Source organism: Callithrix jacchus, chromosome 10, assembly GCF_049354715.1.
Source record: "Callithrix jacchus isolate 240 chromosome 10, calJac240_pri, whole genome shotgun sequence".
NCBI lineage: Eukaryota > Metazoa > Chordata > Mammalia > Primates > Cebidae > Callithrix > Callithrix jacchus.
The window spans coordinates 110,487,122-110,514,619 of record NC_133511.1 but is presented as its reverse complement, the minus strand read 5'-3'; the positions used below and the strand labels follow the sequence as shown (position 1 = coordinate 110,514,619).

Genomic DNA, 27,498 nt, shown 5'->3' with positions numbered 1-27,498 from the left:
CTACCTCATCCTGTCCCTCTGTCCTACCCTGTCTGCCAGCCTGTCTTGTCCATTCTGTGGGACCATTTGCTTGTCCCCAAACATAGCCCGGTGCCTGTTCCTCTGGCTGGCACATACTGCTCCCTTCTGCAAATGAAATTCTGCTCAGCCTTTAAGGCCCACTCCACACCACTTCCTCCAAGAAGCCTTCCTTAACTCCCAACTCCCACTCTGGTGTCTTCAGGTCAGCTAAGGGCAGCTCCTCTCCCTCACCACTCTGTTCACCTCCCCCCTCATCCAGGCATGAATTGCTTTGCATTCTTGCCTGAGGGCCCTTAGTCACCTTATTCACCTACCAGCTTAACGGTGATAACATTTGCTAAGTCCTTTGCCTGGATTTGCTCATGGATTCAATAGTCCCCTGAAGCAGAGAGATGCCCCTATGTGTTCATATGGAAAAACTGAGACACGGCTCGGCCAAGTGGCATATCCAAGGTCACTCAGCCTGTATGCAGCTATGGCAGGACCCAGCTTGGATCTGGAGTCCCAGGACCCACCCTTGAGGCTATGGGTGAGAGGCTCAGAGCAGGAGTGACCCGGGGCTCTGCACCCTGGTCCAGTGAGCCTCCAGGGTGTTGTTGGGGTCAGGGCCAGGTGGCAGCTCCTGGGACAGTTTCCTCCTCGATTTCAGTAGCTTGGGATCATTGCCCAGCACCCCCCTCCAGCTCCACCCACATTTCCCCCTTTCTCCTCACCTTTCTCTCACCCCTCCTCGCTCTGCTGCCATCTTCTAGTGGAAAGACCCAGAAAGCAGCTTTTCTTGGTGGCCCCACCCCAAAGCAGAATGAGACGCTGGCATTTCTCCATACAGCCGCCATGCCTCCAGGTCTTCGCTTGTGCTGTTCTCTCTGTGCGTAAGGCCTCCCGCAGTTCGTTCTCACTCCAGAACTCTGCCCTGTCCTTCCAGAGGAAGCGCAAGAGTTTTACTGGGCAGAAGGTTTCTCTGCTCACCGGGCTAGGTGTGGAGCCCTCACCTGGGCTTTCCAAAGAGAAATCCAGCCTTAGCTCCGACGTGATTTCCAGTTTCCCAAAATGCCAGGGTGGGGGCACTTCATAGGGGCTCAGATGATGACGCTTGGGAGAAAGGAGAAAGGACAGGAGGGCAGCAGAGATGTCGGTTGACTTGCTGTGAACTCTGGCCTCCTTCTTCTCTGTCTCCTGCCCACCCCCTGACCTCCACTCAGGCCACCTCCCCACTTGCTCACTGTGCCTCAGCTGTGCTGGCATCCCTCTGCTCCTCACACAAGGCAAGTCCTGTCCTGCCTCAGGGTTCCTCCACCACCCACTCCTCTGCCTAGAATCTCTTCCCTTGCTCTGGAGCATTTCTATCCTTCAGATCATGGCTCAAATGTCACTATCTCTGGGGCAACAAGTCCTCCATTGGCACCTTCTTGGGGGTGAGGGCTGGTTCACAAGTTTGTCGCCGCATCTCTCCTGTGTTCCAGCTGCAGGAAGGCAGAGGCCTTGTCAGTCTTGCTTGTGGGATCCCCAGCACTTGACACACAGCCCAGCACAAAGTAGATGCTCAATAAATATTTGGGTAAATAGAGGAAGCAGGGTAGGAGAAGAGAGCCAGAGAAAGGAAGAAATGAAGGAAGGGAGGAAGAGAGGAAAAAAAGAAGGGAGGAAGGAAGGAAGAAAGAAGAAGGGAGGGAGGAAGGGAAAGAAGGAGGGAGGGAGGGAGGGAGGAAGGGAGGGGAGGGAGGGAAGAAAGGAAAAAGAAGAGCATACCCAGTCTGTCTAGGTCTTGATGGTGCCAGACTGCCCTTAACAATGGGCAAGCATCTTGTCCCTAGCACAGGGCGTATACGAGAGGAGAGGGGAGGACAGTGAGGGACAGATGTCTTTATTTAACTTCCAAATGCAACATCTGGGTGAGGTCCATCATTAGCAGTTGTTCTCCAACTGAGAGCCTCTCTCCGCCCTGAGAAGATGAGGACAGGTACCCCTGGAGGTAAAGGGCACTGGGAAGGGCCAGATAATACAAACGAGCGTCAGACACGGGCCAGATAATACAAACGAGCATCAGACATGGGCCAGATAATACAAACGAGCATCAGACATGGTCCTGACCAGAGGCAGAATGGAGAACAAGATTAGAGTCTGGGAGAGAGGAGGCCTAGTGAGCCAGGAACAGAGTGGCCTCCAGGAAGGACATGCCTATTGGGGCGGAGAATGGCTGCCTGCAACCACGAGGTCATGTGTGAGCAGCCTTACCACTGCCTGATGAAATGCGACTGTGACCCGGAGCATAAATTAGAGTCAGGGTCGGAGATTAGCTCTAGAATTAAGTACTACAGGGATTCAAGGGGAAAAAGTCACATAAAATTCAATTTAAGGATTAAGCAGTCATACATCCTGGTGAAACCATCTTCCTGTGATTATGAAATTGCCCTGCATTGGAGCAGGATGTCTCACCTGCATACCCCCAAGCTGGCAGCTGGCAGCACAGTGGGCTGACACTGGAGCCGCTGGTCTTGAAGCCCATTCTCTGAGGACTTTGGGGAAGGAGTTGGTTATGTCTGCTTCCCCTCCCCCAGCCAGTCAAGCCACCCTCCAATCATCCTCTGTTACTGGGTCACAAAGAGAAAGAGCAAGGCGGTGTGGAGGGTGCCAGGTAAACCCACCTTCCCTGGGGACGGCTATGAGGTTTCAGTGACTGGGTTTCTGATGCTTATGCAGACACCATCATGCCCCTCCAGACAGCAGTTGGAGCTGGCAGGCTGTGGGCAGACTGGAAGGTTAGACCCAGAAAAAGCCTTAGAGATCCTCTACCTGTCCCCAGATGAGCAGAGTGAGACCCACAGAGTAGAGAACTCACCCCAGGCCACTCAGTTGCATCAGGGGTAGAGCTGGACCCCAGGGTCTCAAGACATCTGGGGTTTGGCTCCAGATGTGGAGCCAAGTGACATCTGCCCTGGGACCTCAGTTGGAACTACTAGGAGCAATGCAGTTTCTTTTTCTGGAATTGCCCAGTTGGTTGGATGTAACCCTGGAGCTGGTGGAGCTCATCTTTACTACCCCTTGAAAGAGCCTGCCTGAGGATTAAGCCAGAGGAACCATAGTTAAGGGATAAAGGGAGATAGATTTTGGATGATATCATTTGAGCACCTGGAGCCAGCCATGCCTGAATGCAGTAAACATTGATGGTTTCAGTTACATGAATCAAAACTTCAGGACCAAGATCATTTGAATTGGATTTCTGTTATTGGTAATATTCCTCCCCTGCAAGACAGAGTTCCAGTGTCTTTGAATGTCTACAAAGCTCTGTGGGCTTCAGGACAACTTCTTGGTACACCCCTTCCCCACCCCTGACAATTCACACTTTGTGCTTCAGCCACACCAAAACTCTTATGAGCCTACACTCATTCCACCTAGTTCTGTGCTTCCGTGAATACCTCTGGCTAGGTGCATTTTTCTCTTTGCCTGGAAAATTCCTCTTAGATTTTCCAAAATCCTTCCCAGAAATTACTTTTGTTTTCTCAGACTTCCCTAGACCAATCATTTCCTCCTCATACCATGTAAAACATGGGGTGTATTTCTACTGTGCTTTTACTCCTGGTTTGGAATGGGTCATTCATCTATCTCCCCTACAGGAAAGGGACCAGTTCTCAAATGTCCTTGGTACCCAGGATGGGGATGATCAAATGTAGAAATGAACAGAAGGCATTAAGAGAATATGATTGAATGATATTTTTCAAAGCCAACCAGTTGGAGCCCCTGTCCCCAAATATCTCCTCAAGTCATCTGCCATAACTAGCCAGAGAAATCTTTCTGAAAGATGACCCTTCTGATACATTCTATAATGTTACCACCTGAGTGCAAAGCCTGGCTCTGTCACTTCCTACCTGTGTGACTATAGAAAGGACCCTTCACCTCTCTGAGCCCCAGTCTTCATTGTGTGGTTGGACTGGGCTTAATGACGTGACATCTGTAAAGAGCTTGGAGCAGTGCCTGGCACATGGTAAGCACCCAATAAATATTAGGTGTTATTACTCACTGTGGAGAAAATGAGGCAAAAATTAACAAGAACTTTGATGAGGACCTTTTTGTACTCTGTTTCATATTAAACAGTATTTTATGTGAGTGCTTACTAATGTCGTCCCGTTTAATTGATTTAGAAGCACTTCTGAAAGCTTGCCGCTGCCCAAAGCACAGGTATGCTGTTCAAAGATGATTAACAAAGATGTTTGTGGTGATTTTATAAAATGTTGAGCATCAAGTCTTTAGTGAGGACCATCATTACATCGTTTCCATGGGAGAATTAGATTAGATTTAGATCATTTCAACTAATAAGTGCATTTTACAAGCCCAGACTTTCCCAGGCTGGGTGAAAAAATAGTTAAGAAATGGAAGAGTTCATGGCAAAATCAAGCTTCCAAACCCTAGCCACTTCCTGGCATCAGATCTCCACATTCCTGCAGGACTCATTCTAATAATTTAAGGTCTCTGGGCTTCCCTTATCACAAAGGGTTCAAGGGTGGAAGAGGGAGGGCAGGAGAGGGGCCAGTTACTGATGCTTCCTGGGTGCCAGGCATGGTGCCTTAGTGTATTATGTCATGAAAACTCACAGCATCCCTGAGAAAGGTACTGTGATTAGATCCATTTTACAGATGAGAGGTGAGCTGACTTGACTCAAAGGTCACACAGCATTGTCACATGACATAGAAGCCAGAGTTGTCTTGCCCCAAGGCGTGTGCTTCTACCATACCGGAGATGCTGTGTTCTGAGGTATCTCATCCAGGGACCATTCCTAGGCTGACTCTGAACCTTTACTCTCTGCCCTGCTGAGTCCCATTGCCAGGCCAGGTGGAAAATTCCAGCAAAGGCTCTCTCTTGAGTAATATACAAATGCCCATTTCTTGCTGCTTTTAAGCTACTGGAATAAACTTCCAACAGGGTCTTTTCCGTGAAGACATGTGTTTTGAAGCAGGAGAACAGCCCATCCTGGGAAGAACAACTCACAATTCATAACCAACTCTGATTTGTTCCAAGGCTATAATTGGATGACAAGGGATCTGCAAGACCAGTGAAATGCTCCTCCAAGGGTGTAATTAGATGAGCTTGGGATGTGGGGTTCAGACACTGGAGGGGTCCAGAGGGGCCTGGCCATCCTGGGTTGACTCCATGTTTGGGATTCGAGACAGCTCATATCAAAGCTCATGTGTTTAAGTCAAGATGTCCAAAGAGCTCCTGGGGACATAGAAGCACAAAGCTGTGGACTGGTTCAGGCCCCTTTTCCACCACACAGCAGCAAAAAAGGAAGTCAGCCACCTCTTCCCTGACCCCTTGACACTCACATGTAAACCAAGGGTGTTCATGCAGAGGTAGCCCCTGGGTTGGCCTGCTGGAACATCAGTGTTCTCCCTTGCCCCACATTTTCTCTGGATAGAGAGGGCCTAAAGCACTTGGAGGGGAGCAGAGCCATGAGATGGAAGGAGCCTGGGTCCCTGAGTGACTGTGTGGAGTGGTACTCCCCTCGCTCACTGACCTGCCTTGGGCTTATGACATGAACAGTAAAGACTTTCCTTGTCTCAGTGCCTGAGGTTTGGGGGTTGTCTGTTACAGCATGTAACCTACCCTGACTGATACATTCTCTATTCACAGACACAGTCCTGAGCCTCTTTCTCAATCTGTTCTCACCGAGCCTTGGGTTTTACCATCTGTTTTTGGGTTTCCAAACTCACCTCATCTTGGGTTAATGTTCCTGCTACTCTGACGCCTACCTAAGTGGTTGATGCTCCTTCCTAGTTCTTCTAGGCATCCTGGGAAGTGGCCACTCACCTCCAAAGGACAAGGTAAGGAAGAAAACATAGAATCATAGCTCTGGGCTGGGTTTTCATTGCTCACCTATAAAACACGGAAGATAGATGTTTAACCTTAATAGTAGTGGTTAAGCTAGACTCAGTCACTAAAGAAAATTCACTGGACCCAAAATGATCATGCTTACAAAACTAGGATCAATTACAGGAAAAGAATACAGGTAGCAGCAGCGTTAGGGTAAGGACATGCCTTGTAGCCAGGGGGCTGGAGAGGCCAGGTGCAAGCTCCTGTCATCACATGGAATACCTTGGAACTAGGGTAGACTCTCAGCATCGGCATGCTCGTATTTTGCTGGTCACATAGGCAGGTACCTGCTACATAACCAGCTTAAACACTGCCTTTCAAGGGTCTCACGAAGAACAAGTGCAAACCATCAATCTCACTCTTGTCCGAAACAATGCTGACAAGCTGGTCCAAGCTGCCCCCAAACTCCTCTGACCCCTGATTACGGAGCAACACTATGATCCAGCATGTTCCTTGACCTGACCAGGGGTCAGTGCTATGTAGGAAAACACCTGCGTGTCAGTGCTATGTAAACGAAGCAGCTCATGGCACCATCCACATCCCGTGTCCCATGGGCAAGGCCTTTTTATAACAAAACCATCTCCTTACCTGAACAGTATAGATACTCCTCAACTCACAACACAGCTACATCCCTATAAACCCTCCCTAAGTTAAAAATGCATTTACATCGAAAGTGCTTTTAACCCACCTATCCTTCCCAATCTCGTAGCTTAGCCTAGCCTACCTTTAACATGCTCAGAGCACTTGCAGTAGGCTATAGTGGAATAATGTGATCTCACACAAAGCCTATTGTATAATAAAATGTTGGATAGCTCATGGGATGTATTAAATACTGTACTGAAAGTGAAGAACATAATGGCTCCCGCTGCTGCCTGGCATCGACGTATCACACGCATATTGCCAGCCTGGCAAAAGATCGAACTTCAAAATTTCAAGTACAGTTTCCACTGAATGTGTATTGCTTTCACAGAGTCAGAAAATCGTAAGCTGAACCATCCTAAGTCAGAGACCATCTGTAATTAAAATGGTCACACAGATTCCAAGCATTGTATAATATCTTGGTCCTGATTTAAACAGACGGCTGAACCGTCCAATAACACCAGTGCAAACGTTCTCATATTTTTGTACTAATTGCACAGTTCTTTCGTCACCTTGATCTATAGCTCTCTGCACTTAATGGTATACATTTGTTGAATGATGGAATCACGATCAGTCTATGATGAATCAAATCTAAATCTTCTTCAGGCCAATTCTCCTTCACAGGTAGAACATTCTAAAGGAGTTTTGATTCACTCTCCCAATACATTTGATCATAAGTATCAGCATTGTCATAAATTCTATTAGCTTCTACAGTATTGAATTTGCCTCTGAATCCTGGAGCACACCACCAGCAGCACCATGTGCAACTGTAGGTCTGTGGTTACAGCATAAATGAGACATAATTATAGTGCAATTATTTTGTCCCTTTCAACAAAATCTACCTTTCCCATAAGCCATATATTCTCTGTCATCCGAGTCTAAGTTAGAGACCATGACTCTATTATTCCAGGACTCAAAACCTCTTGAGGACACAGCCAAATTCCTTTCCAGCTTACATAATTTGACAGGTGCTGACTCCCAACGAGAGGGATCCCGCAAGAGGACTCATCCATCCATCCCTTGGGATAGGGGTATGAAAAGTCCTTTGATTATGATTTTACAGCTCTTCGATACTCTGACTGGAAGAGAGGAAAGATCTTGGGTTAGAAAGATGTCCAGTGAGTTAAATCAGTTAGGCTGGGCATGCTGCTGTTCGAACCTGGGAAGAGCAATGCTTCCCTCCTCTTTTTGTGCAAGTGGCCTCGGATCATAAACGCATTGATTTTCTATCAGGTAGACAAGCTGGGCTGTGGCAGGAACAAGCCTCTCAGCATGAAGTAGGGGCCGCCTAAGCCCCCTGGTTTTGCAAGACGCTGAATCATCTTGCACAATGCTAATGCTGGCCCAGCAAAGGCCGTATTGGGTGGGGAGGCTGGATCTCCCTGCCTCACTGTGGTTGGCTGTGCCACAATCCCAGGACATCCTTGTGTGGGTAACATGACACGCAGGGACACTTACCTACCCATATTCTTTTGGCTTAAATCATGCCTTGAGCAAGCATTTTTCAGACACCTACTGTGTGCCTGGTATGTTGACCTCAGTTTAAGCCTTACATTTCCCTTCAACTGAGACAGGATTATTTATCCTCCTTTGAAAGACACTGAAGCCACCAAGGGGAAGTGACTTACTCAGGGCTATTGACCCTGCAAGTGCTGGAGCTGAGACTCAAACTTCCCTTCCAGGATGGGAATATTCATGAGATTAAGGCCTGACCTCGCACCAGCAGAACCTGAGCTGGACTGAAAACCCGTACAGGTCCTGGGAGACCTCGGAGCTGCCAGCATGAGTTATTCTAATGAGGTTTCTGCACACTTCTGATGCTAGACAACCCCTTCTGATACCTGACTTCTGTTCACAAAGCCCTGATCCGTAATGCCCTGAACACCACACCCTCCCATTTTACAGAGGAGGAAATGGAGGTTGTGACTTGATGGTGAACTAAGGTCAGGTCAGGCTCCTCAGGGTGACTTCTCCTGTGCCTGGCCTGGCATCTTCCATATTAGCAGTTCTTTATAGCTTTTGTCAGATGAATACATGAATGAGGATAGATATTTCCACTTCTCGATTTAGTTGGGACTTCTGAAGTGATCAGGTCAAAGACTGTTAGATGATCGAGGCCAGAAGGGACTGTCAGAGTGAAACCCAGTCCCTCATTCTACTCATGAAGGGGATGAAGGGCCAGTGACCTGCCCATGATCACACAGGCTTAGACTCTTCACTCAGTGCTCAGAGTGACCTAATGAATCTCAGAGGTTTCCCATGTAGAGAACAGAAATGCTGGGTCAGGAGAAGTGCACTTTGCAAACAGCTCCTCTGGGTGGGCAGGAGGCTGGTGGAAGGAGATGATGATGCCTTCTCAGAGCTGCCAGTATTGAAAGGAGGTGGGGAGTGGCGGGGGAGGCAGGCCTAGGATCCAACAAGCTTTTCCCTGGCTTAGAGGGAGGGGAAAGAGAAGGCCTCCCAGGGGCTTCACTAGGTACCTTGCAGGATCTCAGAGCTAAAATGAGGAGTCCAGGGTCAGAAATCAGCCTGCCCAGTTCATTGTTGCAGATGCAAAAGGGGAAAACCTAGAGGCCCTACACTCATGGAGCTTGTGATTTGGGATGAGGAGGCAGATGTGCCACACGATCCCCTCTAAATATGTCAACTTGCAGGAGTGCAGGCCCCTCTGAGGAGAGGGGTGAGTTTGTCCATACCCCAGTGTGTGTGTGCTTGGCCTGCTGGGTCTTCCTGGCCTCTCCTGCCCCCAGCTTCCCAGCCACTGCTCTGTTATTTCTCTTTACTCCCTGCCCCTTTCCTCCACTCCGTCTCTGCATCTCTCTGGTTTCTATCCTCTTTGGCTGCACCTCCTGCCATCTGTGTGCCTCACTGCCTTGATCTCTGTCCCCAGCCCTCCTTCTCTCTCTCCTGACCCCCAGAGCAGGCTGAGCTCTCTCTGTCTCCCTCAGTTACTGCTGACACTGTCTCCACTTGTTGCTGTTTCTCTCTGACCTCAGGTCTGACTGTCTCTGTCTCTTATAGTCTCTCTCCCTCTCCTCTCCGTTCTCTTCCAAGAGACTGGAGCCAGAACCCTCCCACCCCAGCACCCATCTCCCCTCTGCAGGGCCCTCCCCATGGCCAGCCAGCAGGCTGTGAAAACACCCGGGCCTCATAACCTGAAGGGCACAATTGATGAGAAAATAAATTCCTGATTAGTGTTTTAATTTTAAGGATCTTTAGAGGGGACTAAACAGCAAGGGAGGCGGATGGAGAAAGACAGCATTATTAAAACCATAAATCCTCCACGGGAGAGGGGAGAGAGGGGCCAAAAGGAGGGCAGACAGAGCAGACAGGGCTTCCTTTGAAGGGATGGGTGGTGGGTGGGTGGGGGGTGAGGCACAGAATGAGGTGGAGAGGCCACGGGCATGGATTGTCCTCTTCCTCTCCTGCACAAAGAGGCTTGCTTCCCTGGGGGCGACAGACCCCACTGCTCATGCCTTCTTGCTCCTAGGGTGTTAGGCTGCTCCACAGAGGGACACTGTTGGTGGCCGGCAAGGGGCGCGTGGAGAGGTGGAAGCCGTGTTAGTTCAACTCTCGCTCCACATTGGCAGGCGCTGTGTCTGGGAAGAGCCAGAGCCCATCAGCATTGATCAGCGAGATGCAAGAGTCAGAGGTACGTGTGGAGAGGAGAAAATCATTTCCCCAGTACAGGTGTGTGTGACAATGAAATGAGAAACGGGATCATGCCCACGTGGTGCTTAGAAGGGGTGGTGCTAGGAAGGTGCCTGTTACATGCAGCTTCTGTTCTTCCTGCCAGCACCGAGCTCTTTCCTCCCCACAATTTCTAGTCAGTCTCACCCTCCCCTCCTCTTTTTGTTTTTTTCCAACTTTATCCAGGGATAATTGATATGCCAGTAAACAGCACACAGTTCATGTACACCATCTGATGAGTTTAGACATAGGCAGACACGCCAGAAATCACCACGATCAAGGTAACACACGTATCTGTCACGTCCAGATGTACCCTTGTGCCCCTTGCTTTCGGTTTGTTTTTGTGGTGAGAGCACTTCACGTGAGGTCTACCTTCTGAACCCATTTTTTGCACCCTACGGTGCCATTTACTCCAGGCACTAGAGCACAGATCTTTAGGACTGGGTCATCTTGCGCCACTGACACTCAAGTTACACGTTGAATAACTCCCTGTTTGTTCCTCTCCCAGCTCCTGGCCACCATCATTCTACTGCCTCCATGAGTCTGACTACTCCAAACCCTTCACACAAGTGGAACCTGCAGTATTTGTCCTTCTGGGACTGGCTGATTTCACTAAACATAATGTTCCCTGGGCTCACCCATGTTGTTGTATGTGGCAGGATTCCCTCCTTTTTTAGGGCTGAATAATATTCTGTTGTTATATGTATATATATCACATTATCTTTTCTTTTTTTTTTGAGATGGAGTCTCACCCTGTTGCCTAGGCTGGAGTGCAGTGGCGTGATCTCGGCTCACTGCAACCTCTGCCTCCCAGGTTCAAGTGATTCTCCTGCCTCAGCCTCCCGAGTAGCTGGGATTACAGGTTCCTGACACCAAGCCTGGCTAATTTTTGTATTTTTAGAGAGACGGGGTTTCACCACGTTGGCTAGGCTGGTCTCGAACTCCTGACCTCAAGTGATCCATCCTCCTCGGCCTCCAAAAGTGCTGGGATTTACAGGCACGAGCCACCCACACTTGCCACCATCACTCTATCTTATCTTTATCCATTTCTCTGTCATCAGGCATTGAGGCTGTTTCAGTATCTTGTCTACCGTGGAGAGCGCTGCTGTGCACATGGGATGCAGGTATCTTAGAGATCCTGGTTTCAGTTCTTCTGGATATATACCCAAATAAGGGATTATGGGATCATATGGTAGTTCTACTTTTAAGATGTGAAGAACCTCCATACTGCTTTCCATAGCAGCTGCCACCCCCATTTACAGATGGACAAATTGGGGCCAGAAGTCCAAGCACTTTGACTTAGGCTACAAGGCCTATAAGGGCTAAAGTCGAGATGGGCCCCAGCCCTGAAGCAAAATCCTCCCCAGGCATCCCTGGCACTGCCTCTGAGGGATTCATGCTTGCCACTTGAGGGGCTTGGTCCAGCCAGGCAGCCATGCAGGCAGACAGGGAAAGATTCACCAGGATGCAGAGCTTCTTGGTTCCCTGGACAGAGCCCAGGACTCATGGGCCCCATGGCCTGGTGTGGGGAAGAAGGGGAGGTGGTCCACCCCGTGTCCTGCCCCAGCCCAAGAGAGTGAAAGGCCTTCATCCAAGGGCTGCCTATGTGTGTCCAGTGACACCTGGAACCATCCTGTTAACCCCTCCTGTTAACCCCTCCATTCTTCCCATGCTCTTGTGGACAACTCAGGCCTCTAACTCTCAGGAGGCAGGACCACTATCTTGCACAACTGCCAGGGGCATAATTCCTATCCTGTGGAATGTGAGTCAGACAATGTGCGCAGGGCTGGAGAGGGGAAGGGACCTGGGTGATGCCACATCGTAGTGAGGAAGCCACCCCCATGGAATTTTCTCACCATGGGTCCTCAGGCCCATTTTGGAGGCAGCAGGGTTGTTCCTCTTGAGAAGGGAGCCTGGAGCTGGGGGCTTAGTGAGTAATTCAGAGAGGAAGGGGCTTGGGAGCCACCCTAGAAGGAGGCGTGGGCAGCCCCGAGGTCTTTTGTGGGGATGGCTAAGTGAGCAGAATTACCAAGACCAACGTGGGGGGAGAGGAAGGCTGTGTGGTCTGTTGTGCAAAGAGTGGGAGGTGAAGGCATCCGGCCAGCCCTCAAGAAGATGTCTCCGGGGCCTGGGAGGCCTTTTGATTCCTATGCCCTCTTTTTCCCTTCTATGGCAGGGCTGCTCCTGCCAGCCAGTGAACGTCACTGTGTCCAGGGTCACCGTCTGGGGAAGGCTCTGGGACCTCCTGCAGCACATTCCTGGCTGATGGTGCTGATTTGGTCCCAAATCCCTTTAGAGACCACCCAAGGCCCACCACACCACAGTTGATTTTTTAATAAGGGAGCTTCCGCGTGGAGGCAGCTGGGGCGGGCAGCCAGCGCCGCCTCCACAAGTTCAAGGCCACCCTCCTGCTCACATTTAATGGTTTCTTCTCATTTAATTTTTAACTGATTAAAAACTGTCGTTGGAGCCCAAGCTTTTTTTCTGGTAGCTCTGGGGTAAAGGAAGAGGGAGGAAGAATTCGTCCGCCTGGGGTGAAGGAAGCCTGGTTTGACACTCGGCCTAGCTTTCCTGCCTCCCTTGGGAATCTGTCCACATTCTGGCTCTGCTGGGGTTCAAGGCAGGGCCAATTATGATGTGGCGGCATTTCAATTCAAACCCATGGTGAGCTGGCATAGAGAATATTTGGTTAACAGGTCAGAATTTGGAGCCAGGCTGCATAGGTTCTAATCCTGGCTTGGCTACCAACTCTGGGTGATCTTGGGAAAGTTAGTTACCCTTTCTGTGTCTTGCTTTCTTCATCTATAAAGTAAGAATACAGATATGCTCCTCAGGGGGCTCTTTTGAGTCTTTTCCTTGAACTGGGCTGGATGACCAGGCCCAGTGTGGTGCCACTGCCTGCCTGCCATGGGCCCCATACACCCAGAGCAGCACTGGCCGCTTCCTCGGGACTCCTACTGCTGGCTGGAATGTCCTGCTGTTTGGTGTCACTTAAACATGATCCTGGTCACCACAGGAGCCTCTCGCTAGCATCTAAGCCACACCTTCCTGATTCTGCATGGCTCTGGCCTCCTGCTACCCCCTGTCTTATCAGCAATCACATCCCTGCTCCACCTATGTCACCCAAACCACCATAACACAGCAGCTTCCATCCCTGGGGTCCCCTGTAGTGCAGGCATTAGACTGTTGGACCTTTAAGAGCTCATCTCGTCCTCCAAATATCCCTCCAAAACTGGATTATCACTCTATTTGCAAAGGAGTCAGCATGGGTCATTTGCTCAAGGTCACACAGCCCATAGAGAGTGTGGAGGAATTCGAACCTGTATCTGCCTGCAAATGGGCAGGGTTCTGACATGTGGGAACAGGGGTGGCAGCCTCTTGGGTCAGAGACACAGCAAGGCGGTAGAGGGACCAGTGTGGCACCCGTTTCCCCAGGGCTAACTGGGGAAAGGGAGAAAATGAGGAGGAGGTTTGGGCTCACTGGAGGGTGCTTCTTTCTTAGCATCATTGCCAGCTTGAAATGGTCACAGACCCTTACTGGAAAAAGGCAAGGTGAAGGATGGAGCCTGGGTGAGGAAGCCCAGATTGGGGGGTTAAAAAGAAAATCCTGCCGGGCACAGTGGCTCATGCCTGTAATCCCAGCATTTTGGGAGGCCAAGGCGGGTGGATCATCTGAGGTCAGGAGTTCGAGACCAGCCTGGCCAACATGGTGAAACCCTGTCTCTACTGAAAACACAAAAAGTAGCCGGGTTGGTGGTGTGTACCTGTAATCTTAACTACTCAGGAGGCTGAGGCAGGGGAATCACTTGAACCCGGGAGGTGGAGGTTGCACTGAGCTGAGATCACACTACTGCACTCCAGCCTGGGTAGAATCCAGCCATTTTGGTGGGTGGGCCTTATCTGGGCCCCAACCTCAATATATAGTTACTAATCGTGTGAGAAGAAGAAAAGAACATTGACTTAGTAGTCAAGACTGCCTTGGCTTAAAGCCCTTGACCACAGTTTTCGATGTAACCTCAAGTTAGCAGCGTAACCTCTCTGTGGCTGTTTCCTCATCTGTAAAATGGAACCATAACACCTACCTTGCAGGACTGGACTGGGTATTGGATGGAAGCCAAACTCTGCAAGTCACAGGGCTCTTCCCTGATAGCTGTCCTACTCCTGAGTTGAGCTCCTGTGTATTTGAGCAGATCTATGCCCCTGTCTGCACCTCCATTTCCGGGTCTGTGAAAAGGACGAGGTGGGAGAAGCTGATTCTAGCAGCCCCTCCAGCCTGACCAGCCATGATAGATGACTTCAGGGAGGCTGGGCCAGACCTCCTCGGAAGCCACAGGAATGTGAACAAGGGGCCAGTTGGGGGCAAAAGAGTTTCCTGCAGCAGCGTGTTTCTGCTTCTGCCTGCTAGCAGAGCAGAGACAGCAATTTGTCCTGAGCTCGAGGAGACACAAAACTGGAACAGAAAGAAGGCGCTCTGGGGAAGAGGAATTGGCCATGGGGAAATCACGTTCACCTGCAGGCTGGGAAGGAAGCTGAGGCAGGAGGCGGGAAGGCCTGGCTGCCCCTCCCTATGTGACGCCTGCAGCCTGGGATGACTGCAATGTAGGAAGAGGCGGGAATGGCGTCGGCTGCTCTGGAGCCCCACACCTAGTTAGGGACATGTGACAGATTACCAGGGACATCTCAGCTTGAAGCATAAATCAGGGCACAGCCCATGTTTTCCTGCTTTCAAATCCAGGGAGCTGGAGAGGGACCTCTAGGAGCAATTGACTCTGGCCATGAGCCATGGGCTGTGTGGCCCTGCCTGCGCTGATGGTGCCTATCTACCCCTCAGATGCTGCGTGACCTCATCCTGCTCCCTTGATCTCAGTGAGCCTCAGTTTCTGCTTCTGTGAAAGGGGAGAATGACAGTACCTACTCCACAGGGATGCTGGGAGGATTAGATGCACGTGACATGTAGAGAAGGGTGGCTGGCACTTGGCAAGGGCTTTATAAATGTGAGCTAAATGGTCTCACCTGTTCCTCACCACACCTGTGAAGTGGCAGTTGCTGTTCTCTTGATGAGATGAGAAAAGTGAGGCTACAGATGGGAGTGATTACCCGAGGACCTGTAGCTTGTTCAGTAGAAGAGCAGAAGTGGAAGCCAGGGTGGGCGGATTCTCAGGTCTGCCTCCTCCATCCTTACTCCTAGGACTGTTCTGTGGGGCTCTGAGTGGGGGTGGGAAGGGAGAGGACCCCCATTCCAATTACTTTCAGTGCAGTTGAAAGAAGCTCCAGGTCCTGGCTTCTGTGGGGCTGTGGTAGGTTTAGGACATCTGCTCCATCCCCCTTTTTCTTTTTTAAAATAACTTTTCCCCTTCTCGAGCCCCATCATGTGCCAACCATGCTGGGCATGCCACCCACAGTATTTCAGGCCTTGTGGGCTAGGTGCTCTTTCCCCCACTTCACAATTATGGAGAAACAGAGACGTTAATGCCTTACCCTACGCCATACAGCTGCTCAGAGCTAACAAAGCTGGGACTCAAGACCCTGCAGCTCTGCTCTCTGCACAGCTGTAGCACTGAAGTCTGATGCCCACAACCAGCACTGCACCCTCTTTGTGCTTCCGTTTTCCATCTGTAAAATGAGAGTGGTAAAGGAGTGTTTATGTATCTTCTAGGATTTTGTGAAGATTGACTTGGTACATGTACATATATACCCACATTAACTTGGTAAGTGCACATATATACCCACAAAACATTTGGAAGAGTGTCTGATTTAGAGTAAGTTCTCTACATGTTGAAATTAGCTGTTTTCAGCTCACCTGATTAGCATGGGTCATAAGATCAATGACATTGGGTTTCCTGAGTCCGTTGCCTTGTGATTCCTAAGTCACGACTTGGAGGCTTGCCTACTTAGTGTATATTCAGAAAATACTGCTGGGGCATTGGTTGGACTCAGGCACTTAACAATAGCTCATTTAATCCTCACGATCACCCTCTGAGATAGGCAGGGACTATTCTCATCATTCCCAATTTACAGATGAGCAAACTGAGGCATAGAGAGGTGCAGAAACTTGCCCAAACAGACTTTGAAGCGGGGTGGGTGGCTTGGCTTCAAAGCCACCTTGCTTCACCAGCTCCCTCTCCTCTCCAGAATGTGAGAGCCTGAGTGGAAGAGGTGCTACTTTCCTGTATGGGCTTGAAGCCAACAATCATCCCCAACTATTCACCATGTAATTAATGATGATTATCTTATCTCTTGGGAGCGAAATAGACACACGGTGACGATGAAGCCTGTTTTGCTAAGATCTGTGTCCTCTTTTCCCAGGAGATAACAGCAGAAACCAAAGTGGTGATCTCTCAATATTGTTCAGGAAGGAGAATTATGAAGCAGGCAAAAAATTGTTTGGCCTATTAGCTGATATCCCAAATGAGTTTGTTTTTATTTAAAAAAAACTCTAAATCAGGGTCTCCTTGGAGAAAGGAAGGCCAGGCCTGGTCATGGTGGGTCCCTGACATGGTTCATGGCCAGAGTGACCTCTGCAAGGATCTGCTGAATGAATAATCATGTCCTGGGAGTGAACCCATGTGTGACAGCCAATTCCAGGACTCACCAAAGAAGAGAGGCCTCAGGGGTCATCTGATCCAGTATCGCTCTCTTCAGAAAGGAAGAAATCCAGGCCCAGAAAAGGGGAGTGACTTATGCAAGGTTGCACAGTAGACTGATGACTGTCATAGGTAGTGACTATAAGGGCTGGCGACATGGGTGGTAAAGGAATTTACCGAGACAGTGGTAGGTGGAGAAAGGCGATATGAAAAGATGTTGTAAGAGAGCAACGTGTAGATGAGCAGGAGAGGAGCCGACTGCAAGGAGACAAAGGCTTGCTGGGGATTTCCCAGGACGGTGCTTGTGCTGGAGAAGGTCACTTGTAATGTTGACAATGCAGTGAGCTAACTTGCATTTTTTAATCAGCCAAGGGTCTGGTGGTAAGTTGGGTACGGGAAGACAGTGAGTTACTTGTGCAGGAGGGCTATGTGTGCTGGACTGTGAAGAAAGGCAGATCTGTAGCTGATTTTCTTTTTCTTTTTACTTTTCTCTGGTTTTGCCACCCTAACTCTGCTTCCCTAATCAGGACTGCACAAGGGTGGCCAGACCTTCAGGCCCCCAGTCACTCCTTATGACCTTAACATTGACAAGACGCCTCAGCTTTGCCTGCTCTAGACTACAGAGTGACAAGGAAAGAGTGTAGGTGATGGCTCAAGCAAACCTTCCTGTTCCTAGGACGGTAAACTCCATAAGGGCAGGCAACCTTGAAGTCTTCTTTACTGACTCCCTAGGGCCCAGCACAGAGCCTGGCATACAGTAGAGGCTCAATAAATATCTTCAGAATGACTTACTGAATGAAAGACCCAGTGTGCAGTGAAAGTGGAAGAGCAGAGTCAACAGAGCAGAGTAAACTCCCTAATGGAGTCTCAAAGGGAGGGAGATGAGGAAGACTCAGGCGATGAGGCACCTTCTTCAGAGGCTACCATCCTCTCCAAAGATCTGTTCCCAAGGGAAGTTCTCTTGGAGAATTATCCTCAAGGAGAAAGTATATGTGCCTTGCAGGGAGCTGAGGGTAGAGCTGGGAAAATTCTCCAGGCCCCAGCAGGGCACCCCACCCCCAGCCACTCAACCTGCACTTCCCCAGGCTATATCTGGCCTCACTGAGGCCTGATCTTACTCGGACCATGAACCCTGGCAATGAACCACCAAGTGACAGCTCAAAGGCCTATCTGTAAACTGCCCACCCTGGTGTTTTAGTAGAAGCCAGTTGGGCCCTGTTTTCCTGGGACCCTGAAAGCTCTCACCTGGGGACACAAAGTGAAGGGCAGCTCTCTACTGTGATAGGAAAACTCTTCTGACCTATTTCCCTTCCCAGCATGGATACTGGAAGAGCCGGCCATTTCCCAGGGGACACAGATCCTGGCTGCTGCAGACTGAGACCTGTGCTTAAAGCCATCCTGAGCAACCTCATCATAGTAAAACAGCAGCTGCTGCCGGGTATCGGGAGCCAGTTTTGTGCCAGGGTCTTTGTTCTGTGCTCCATGCATCTCACATTGTCTCCCGCAGTGAACCGGGGCAGTGAGCCCCCTTGAGCTGAGCCGATGTTGGAATTGGGGCCCGGAGACATACAGCACCTGATCAAGGTCACATAGCCAAAAAGGAGCAGCGTGGGTTGCTGAATGTTGTCAGCCTCCAGAGCCCGTGCCTGGAACACTGCCTGACATTGACTGCCAGGGAGAGGGGATGTCACAGACCCGGCCCCATGACCCAAGATGATCCAGCCAGCCCAGCCAGGCTTTTTGCCCTGAGTAGGGGCGAGTGTAAGTTTTATTCCAGGTTGACACAGGGAGCATCGCCTGGGATCCTGCAGATTCCCAGTGTGAACCTCATCTTCTTAGCTGGGCGGAAGCTCCTTGGGAGCAGAGGCAACTCTGATGCCTCCACAGCACCGTGTGTTGGTCCTGTGGCTGGGCCAGGCCATGGTTTCAATCCTCATGGGTCTCTTGTTCAACTGGCTCAGGGTTGGGCTGCCTGGCAGATTGGAAACTGGAGCCAAGAGACCCAGTTCTAGTCTCAGCTTTGCCACCTTCTAGCTCAGCAAGCTTGGAGAGCCTCAGTCCTCACATGGAGATGATAACTCCCTCGCAGACATGCAGTGAGGCACTGCACCCTCCCACACTCGTGTGGCCTCTTCGAGGTTAACTGAGAACATCCACAGCATCTTCTCCATCCATCCCTCCCTTGCAGGGCTGTGGCAGTGGGAAGGCCATGGAGATCCTGCTTCTTCCCAACCCCAGCTCTTGGCCCCTTCCTTGGTTCCAGCTTTGGATCTCTCAGTCAGCTATTGCCACAAAAATGAGAAACAAGCCACCCAAAATCTCAGTAGCTTATATCAACAAGCACTTATTTTCCCATCGGTGGGCCTGAAGGTTGATCCAGGTTCTCTTAGTCTCAGCTGGGCTCAGCCGGGCAGCTCTGCTGCAGGCTGCAGGTTGGGCTCACGCTGTGTAAGTTCATTGTACCACCCAGCGGAAGGGCAGCAGCCCTACAAAGGTACCTCTGGCTGTTATCACCAGAGCACAAGGGAGCAGCGGGTCCATGTGCACCAACACATTTCAATCCTCTGCCCCGTCATGTCAGCTAATATTTCTCACTCAAAGCAATGCACTTGGCCAAGCCCAACTTCAACAGTGCAGGGAGCGTGCCTTGACCAGAGTGGGAAGAGGTGGGGAGTAAATATTTGCTGAACCATCATCCAATCTAGCATGGCTGGAAAACCCCAAACTGAATTTACAAGTAAGGACAGGCTCATTTTGGCCACTGCTGGCTCAGGCACCCTTTTCCCCAGGAGGTTCAAATGCTGAGTGAAGGGGTAGTCTGTGCTGGGAAAAGGGGCTACAGAGAGGTAAAAGGATGGGGTATTGTTTTACTGTGTGGCCCTGGGCAAGCCCCTTCCTCTTGGCACCTCCATTCACCCACCTGCACATTCTCCAGGGCCCCTTCTAATGGCCCTGACAGCCCCAGGCCCCTTCCTCCTTGCTTTCTCCTGCCTGGCTGGAGTCTGTGGACCACACAGAGCCCTGTGCAGCACCCAACTGGCTGGCACTTTTGCTCACAAACGCCTTTCCTGGAGAAGCAGATCTAATTTCCTCCCTGTGAAAAAACAGTTGTCTAGCACTCAGGCAGCCTCCACCGTGGGGCAGCCAGCTGCTTCCATGGTGAGGACAAGGGTGGGTAAAATCTGGATCAGGACAAGCTTCAGGCACACGGACAGTAATTGGTATGAAATAATCATTCTTTTCTCAGGTAAGGGCTGTGGTAAGGGCAGGTGGCAGTGCTGTGTGCTGTGCCAGGATGGTTTGTGAGGCTGAGAGTAACTCCCCCTCCCCAGGCCTCAGTTTCCCCATCTGTGAAATGAGGGGTGGGGGTTCTGCAGGGTGTTTTCTAGCTCTCAAGTTCATGGCTGTCAATGGATCTACCTTTGTTCAAGTTTGCACTATGAAGATACAATTCAAATTCCCAGCCTCTTCCTTTCTTCCCCTTCTTTAATTTTTTTTTAAAGATGGAGTCTTGCTCTGTCACCCAGGCTGGAGTGTAGTGGCATGTTCTCAGCTTACTGCAACCTCTGCCTCCCAGGTTCAAGCAATTCTCCTGTCTCAGCCTCCTGAGTAGCTGGGATTACAGGAGCCTGCCACCACGCCTGGCTAATTTTTGTATTTTTAGTAGAGACGGGGTTTCACCATGTTGGCCAAGCTGGTCTCGAATTCCTGACCTTGTGATCCACCCTCCTTGGCCTCTCAAAGTGCTGGGATTACAGGTGTGAGCCACTGTACCTGGCCATTTCCTTCTTTAATTATAAACATGCGCAACTGGAACCATCACCCCTCTCTCCCCTGCTGCTGAGGTGTGTCCTCTCTGCAGCTAGCTGGCTGCTGGGGCTAGACAAGCCAAGCCACAGACAGGGGCAGTTGGGGATCCCTGTTTTATAAACAGCACCTCTTCCAGGGGCTGGCTCTGAGATCTCAGCCAACCAGGTAGGTCCCTGGGGATGGAAGAGGCTTTTCCAAAAGAGGGTCACCCAGTTCCCAGATAAGGCTCTCCTGATAACCCTTGAGGCAGCTCCACATGCCCTCCTATTCCCCCAGAGAGCCCAAAGCCAGGACTGTATTCACAGCAGCAGAACCCCCAGGAGGCAGGAGGTAGAACACAGAAGTGCTGGTGAGTTCACCTCCCGAGAGAGCTGAATGCCGTCTTCGGAGACCGGCAAACCTCATCTCACTGTCCTCCACTCACCTGTTGACAAAGAGGGAGAAGTCAGTGGGTAATGATTTCCAGGTGGGGATATGAGAAACGGAGGCTTCAACCCCATCCATCCTCAGTCCCTTTTTGGCCCCCCACCCACTGGTGGCTCTTACATGTCAGACCCATGTAAATGGCCCAGCCTCTGTGTCCCATTTTCACCATGCTCTCTGGGCAAGCTCATCCACCCCGGTGACTGTAGGTAGCTGTGGCATAAGCTGGCACCTGCTGCAAATTGTCCTCTCTCAGCTCCAGACTCAGGGACAGTCCCATAGAAAAACACAGGGTGCTGTCACTATCCCAGGCTTCAAAGTGAAAGAGAAGAGAGCCATTGCCAGCACCTGCCAGAACTTACAGAGCTAGATAGAGAGGGATGTTCTGGAGCAGCTGTGTCTTCAGTAGAGTGACATAGCCCCCCTGAGGTAGTGACAGAGTGGGGAACAAGTACCCCGGCTTCCTCCCTTCCCTCCGTCTGCTTTCCAGTCCCGTGGGTGCAACCCAACCAGAAGCTAATGGCCAAGAACACGAGAGACTGGTTGCAGCCCATACAGTCAGCCTCCCAGGATTCAGAGCAGGGGGAGAGGGGCAGAATATGGTTCTAGAGGGGGCAAAGCGAAGATGCCCAGCTTGGGGCACTGAGGAAGGAAGATGCCATCCAGATCTCTTAAGCTTACTGAGCCTTCTCTTGCTCCTAGCACCCCTTCTGGGCTCTCTTTGCCTGTATACATCAGGGGCTGGGAAATTTCAGGGCTTTGGATTCAGACAGTCCAGGATCTGAATCCTATTTGGATTCACTGGTTCTGTGACCTTGAGCAAGTTATTTAACCACTTTTCACCTCAGTCTCCTCACCTGCAAAATGGGAACAAGGGCACCTAATGCAGAGATGCAAAGTGCTTGACACACAGTAAGTGCTCAATACGTTTATTTAATTTTTATCCAGATTTATGTACCCTTTATTTCTTGGCTGCTCTGCAGAACTTCTGAGCTGGTCTCTGCCCTGTTCTCAGCCCCTCAAATTCATCCTCCACGCTGCCCCGGAATGCTCTTCCTGAAACCCCAGATAGATTATGCCACAGCCTTCTTCAAGAACTATGAATGGCTCCCCTATGCCTAGACAATGCAGCTAAATTCTTCAGTGTAACAACAAAAGTCAATCAGGGTCTGGTCTTAACCCCACCTTACCAGACACTGGCAATCCTTCCTTTGGTCTTTTTGCTCAAGTGACATTGATCTACTCCCTGTCCCCAAAGAGCCATTATGTCTCTGCATTAGTCCATTCTTCCACTGTTATAAAAAAATACCCAAGACTGGGTAACTTATAAAGAAAAGGTTTCATCAGCTCATGTTCTGCAGGCTGTACAGGAAGCATAGTGGTTTTTCCTTCTGGGGAGGCCTCAGGAAGCTTCCAGTCATGGTGGACGACGAAGCAGGAGCAACACTTCACAGGGCCAGTGGAGCGAGAGAGAGTAGGGAGGTGCTACACACTTTTAATAACCAGATCTCATGAGAACTCACTCACTATCATGAGAACGGCACCAAAGGAACAGTGCTAAACCATTTATAAGAAACTGCCCCATGATTCGATCACCTCTTACCAGGCCCCACTGCCAACACTGGGGATTACAATTCAACGTGAGATCCGTGCGGGGACACAGATCCAAACTGTATCAGTCTCCAGCCTTTGCTATTGCTGTCCTCTCCACTTGCTGTACCTTCTTACAGCCCTCCAGGGGGGCTCAAGGGCCCATCTTCCAATAAAACTCCTTCACCTCACCGGTATAATTGGTCACAGCTGAAGTTATGCTTCTGTGTAGCACCTACTCCATGTTGCCTTGGAGGAGAAGCAGGCTGGTCCAGCATGTCTTTCCTCACCGGTCTTTGAACGTATGAAAGGCAGGACTTTGTGGCATCCACATCTGGCTCTCTGCAATCCCCAGGCCAGGGCTGGACGGGGGTGAGGGCCTGTTGTGTACAAGGATATCCATATGTATTCATGCCAAGCCTAAGAGAAGACTTGCAAGGCGTAAGTGTAATCCTTTTTCATTTATGCAGAAACTAAAGCAAAGGAATTTGCTCTGATATGCTTAGCTAGGAAGCAGAGGAGCTGACTTAGCTAGGAAGCAGAGGAGCTGTCTGGGATTTGAAATCTGTGCTATTTCCACTCCCTGTGGGGCTCAAGAAATATCTTAAAAATGAAGCAATAAGTAAATGAATGTAAAGAAGGTGGCAATAGCAACATACCATGGTGGTTAAAAGCAAGAAATACTTGGGTTCAAGTCCACTACTTACAAACTTGGGGAAGGGAAGTTGCTTTCTTCTCTGCCCTTCCCACGCTCCCCTAATGCTCTGTGACTCTGGCAGTTCTAGGTTCCCCTCCAGAACCCAAAGAGGCAGTCAGGGCCTTCCCAGTGGGGAGGAAATAACCACGTGGCTGAGATTGATGCAGTGTGGGGAGGCCCACAGCCTGTGGAAAACCCAGGCAGCCGCTGAAACAACCCTTGAAGCCAGCATGATGAACATCTCAGGATGTCATTGCCAGCACCCAGCGCTGGAGAGGGGGCCTGTTGAGACTATTTATATTCTGCCTGCCGACTGACGGCTTCATCACTCTGCTTCTTTTCTTTGACTTTCACTTGACAATCACATTTGCACACTCCAAAGAGCCTGGAAAAGTGGGTCCTGGTAGCTCAGCTAGGCAACCCGGCTGTCCCAAGAAACTCTGGGGATTTACAAAGATCCCCAAAGGGACTGGTTGCTGCTGTTCCCTCCACCTCGACTCCCAGCCCTGGTGGTCAAAGGAGCCTCCTGGAGGGTCTGGGCAGCCCAGGGCGTCTGCAACTGGGGCTCTTTCTGCAGCATCTGCAGCCTGGGCTTGGCCTGAGTGGCTAATGTCCCGGCAGCACCTCACGTATTGAGCAAGAATCCCCTTCATCCTCCCGTTGCAAGAGGCACTATTATTGGGGCAATAAATTAACTCCTTTGATTCTCATAAGGGACAAGTTTGGCAAGAAGATCGCTGGCTCCAGTACCAGTGGGAGGAGTGGTCACTGAACAAAGATGGTTAGAATGGCCTCTTTCCCTGAGGCCCACACTTGCCTGCTCACAGGGCCCAAGTCATCGTGGGGAATGTTCCCGTCAATGAGGAGACACCGTGATGGAAATGATTCTAATATGTGGAACTCTTGCACTGATATCCTTTAAGCCTCAAAACACACTAAAGTCAGCAGCAAAGAAGTGGGAAATCCAGACTGAAGGACTAATGTGTTCACTCATTCATTTGTTCATTTGATGTATTAATCTACCAGAATACTCTGCCCTGGAATCTTCACATGGCTGAAACGTCTCCGTATGTCAGTCTTGGCCTATTTGTCACATACTCAGAGAGGCTGCCCTGACCACCCTTTCTATCATTGTCCCGCCCCTCCATCCCACCCTGGTCCTATGACGTCTTTGTTATATGTTTGGTTTTTTGCTTTCACAGCACTTCCTGGTAGTGATGTTCTCTCTTGTATGTATTTGTCTGCTGCTTTGCTGTCTGATGTGCCCACTGGAAGTAAACACCACAGGAATAGGGATCTAGTTCTGCCTGTCCACTGCTGTGTCCCCAAGTGCTTGGCATCATGCCTGGTCTACAGTGGACCCTCATCTACCCAACATTTACCAAGAACCTCCCCGTTGTCGGCCAGTGCTAGGGCTCCGCAGTGGCCCGGCTGCTGGGCACTCAGCTCATCATCTGACTGGAGAGTTTTGCAATGGGGCAAGGGCCGTGTATGAACCACGTGTTTCTGATGCTTTGACATAGGCTTTGTTGACCCTGTAGACAGTGCCCATCCAAGGGCTCGCCAGTTCCCAGAGATCCTAAACGACTTGCCTGTGCATATGCAAACCAACAAACCCAGGGCCCACACCCAACCATCTCCCTTATCAGACTCTCAATGGGCTCTGGCACTCTAGGCCACTATCCACCCACCTTCGTCACCCCAGGGCCAGGTACTACACGACCTGGGACAGCCTCCATGCATCAGATTCAGCAGAAATTATTCAAACACCCCCAATCCTAAGCCTGCCTGTGCTGCCTCGCCCATTCCTTCTTCAAGAAACCACAGTAAAGACTCTTGCCCACATTCTTCCACTCCCTCTGCCTCCCAATCAACCCTGGCATTTCCCCATGTGGCCCTGAGTGGTGTGGTGTGTCCCACTTCTGTTAGGAACTGTGAGTAACTAACCATCTTTTCCATCAATGGCGGTCATCTCCTGATTTGTTGGCCTCATCACATCTGACTGATATAAAGCCAGCATTTAAAAACAGGCCATGAGGGTGAAGCAGGCCCAAGGTTGTGATGACTTGGGGGAGGGGCAGGTAGCAGGTAACTCACACGTGGGGTGTTGCAACCACACCTTGGTTGTTGCCGGGGCTGCTATTGGAGTTGCGTCAGCATCACGGGGGAAGTAGTGGGCCTTCTAAGCAAAGGATACAGCTCAGGCAAAGTCTGGGCAGTCAAGGAGATGGAGATTTCTGGTAACTCAAATGGTCCCTATGACTGGAGCAGAACTGAGAGGAGCCACAGCGTGGGAGACTGGAGGAGGGTGGGGACCAAATCCTGGAGGACTTTGGCTGAGACTGGGTTTTGCTTTGGAGAAGGCAACAGGCCTAGAGAGCTGTGGATGGAGCCCCTTGAATGCACGGTCCCTGGATGTTTTTCCCCTGAGCCAGAGTCCACTTGGCTGCTGTCCTCTGTGTGGGATAAGGTGAGTCACCAATCCCCAACTCCCACTTCATCAGCTCTGATCCCAGCCCACACCAGCCTCAGCACTCAACCCCTTTGCTGAGTCATTCAAGCACTGCTGTTTCTCCCGGACTCTAGACTGAGGCACACTTGCCCCTATTTCCCATCTTGCACTGTCCTTGTTCCCCAGCATCCAAGAGTAGGGGACATTGGGGCTGATGGAATTATTGGTAGCTACCAGAATCATTGCTGCATGCAGTGCCCAGGAGCCCAAATCCCTTGGGATTCTGAGTTCAGCCGTAGCACAAACCAGAGTGTTTTTGATAGGGCAAGCAGGAACTATAGAGTACAGAGGTGCAAGGGCTCACTACTAACTCAGGAGCTCAGGAAAGGCTGTGTGGTCAGGCAGCCTTATGGTTGGGCAGGACCAATGGGCAGTGATGGAGAGAGGGCATCCCAGCAGAGACACAGCATGAGCAGAAGTGCAGATGCTGGGAGGGTAAGACCTGGTGTCTGCAGGGTGGAGTGGGAAACATGCTTGTAGTAGAGGCAAGCGTCATTCTGGGGGTGACCTTGACTGCAAGATAAACCTGGAAGCTTCAGCCCAGTCTTCACTGAAGTAGTTTAAGCAGAGAAGTAACTCAAACTCAGGGCAGGAGGATAAATTGGCTATGATGGGCAAAATCATGTCAGAGCTGGCAGAACATGTGGTTAAAGGTATGCCCCCTGGATGTACACTGCTTGGATTTGGTTCCAACTCTACCTCTAGAGCAGGCCTGCCCCCTTGGCCCTAACTTTTTTGATTGAGCAGCCTGACTACCAATTCCCAGAACCAGCATTTCTTTGCTTGAGGACTTTCTCAGGCTGCAAAAGCCCCTTCTGCATGCACTGGGAATGCCAGGGACTCAAGGTCCCTTAGAACAACTCTCAAGCATGCACTAACAGGAGTTGGTATATTAATACCCCAGCTCCCTGAGCATTTCTGAGTATCAATACCTCAGCTCTTGAGTATTTTTTGAGCTCCCTGCTTCTGAGTTCCTCAAACGGATTATGCTCCAGTTCTTACCATCTTAAATGGCAGGAGCAGCACCATGGACACACTTTAGAACAACCGTATCTTGTGAGAACTCTATCACAAAAATAGCACCAAGGTATGGCATTCAACCATTCATGAAGGATCCACGCCCACGATCCAATCTCCTCCCACCAGGCCCCACCTCCGACACTGGGGATTACAACTGAACATGAGATTTGAGTAGGGACACAGATACAAACTATACCACTCCCCTCCCTGTGTTTCCTGGAATCATGCCCCAAATACACTTTTTACCCTTGAATCCTTCTCTTGAGGTTGGTTTCTGGGGAAACTGGAATAAGACAACCAATCACTTTTAGTTAGATGGCTTTGGTTGAATTATTTCACCTCCCTATGCCTCAGTTTCCTCGCTTAGGAAATGAGGATGAAGATAGTAATTCCTCTCTCAAGGGTGCATATGATAAGAAATTGAGTTCAGAAACACAAAGAACTTAGGGTCTTGCCTGTAGTAAGTTCTCAGCAAATGTCTGCCAAGATGGTTTCAGAACAGATGAGGCAGACGAACGGAAGAGGCTGTGAAGAGAGAAAGACAGATGTGAGAGAGCTGGTGCTGAGCAGAGAAGGAATTGAGGACACAGTCAAGTCTGCAGGCTGCAGAGCTGTAGAGAGGAATGCCATTTACAGCAGCCAGCGGC

The 27,498-nt window shown here is 50.3% G+C and overlaps 1 long non-coding RNA gene across 3 annotated transcripts in view; it reads left to right on the top strand.

The window, feature by feature from the left end:
• Window positions 1-27,498, top strand: part of LOC118145495 (uncharacterized) — a 105,235-nt gene that overhangs the window by 61,049 nt on the left and 16,688 nt on the right. The window contains exons 4-5 of one of the 3 annotated variants that reach the window (XR_013522934.1): window positions 5,647-5,837; window positions 10,116-10,496. This is a non-coding gene — a long non-coding RNA (uncharacterized LOC118145495). Of the gene's footprint in view, window positions 1-5,646; window positions 5,838-10,015; window positions 25,790-27,498 lie in introns of those variants that run through there. The other 2 variants (XR_013522935.1, XR_013522933.1) reach the window with 2 other exon arrangements.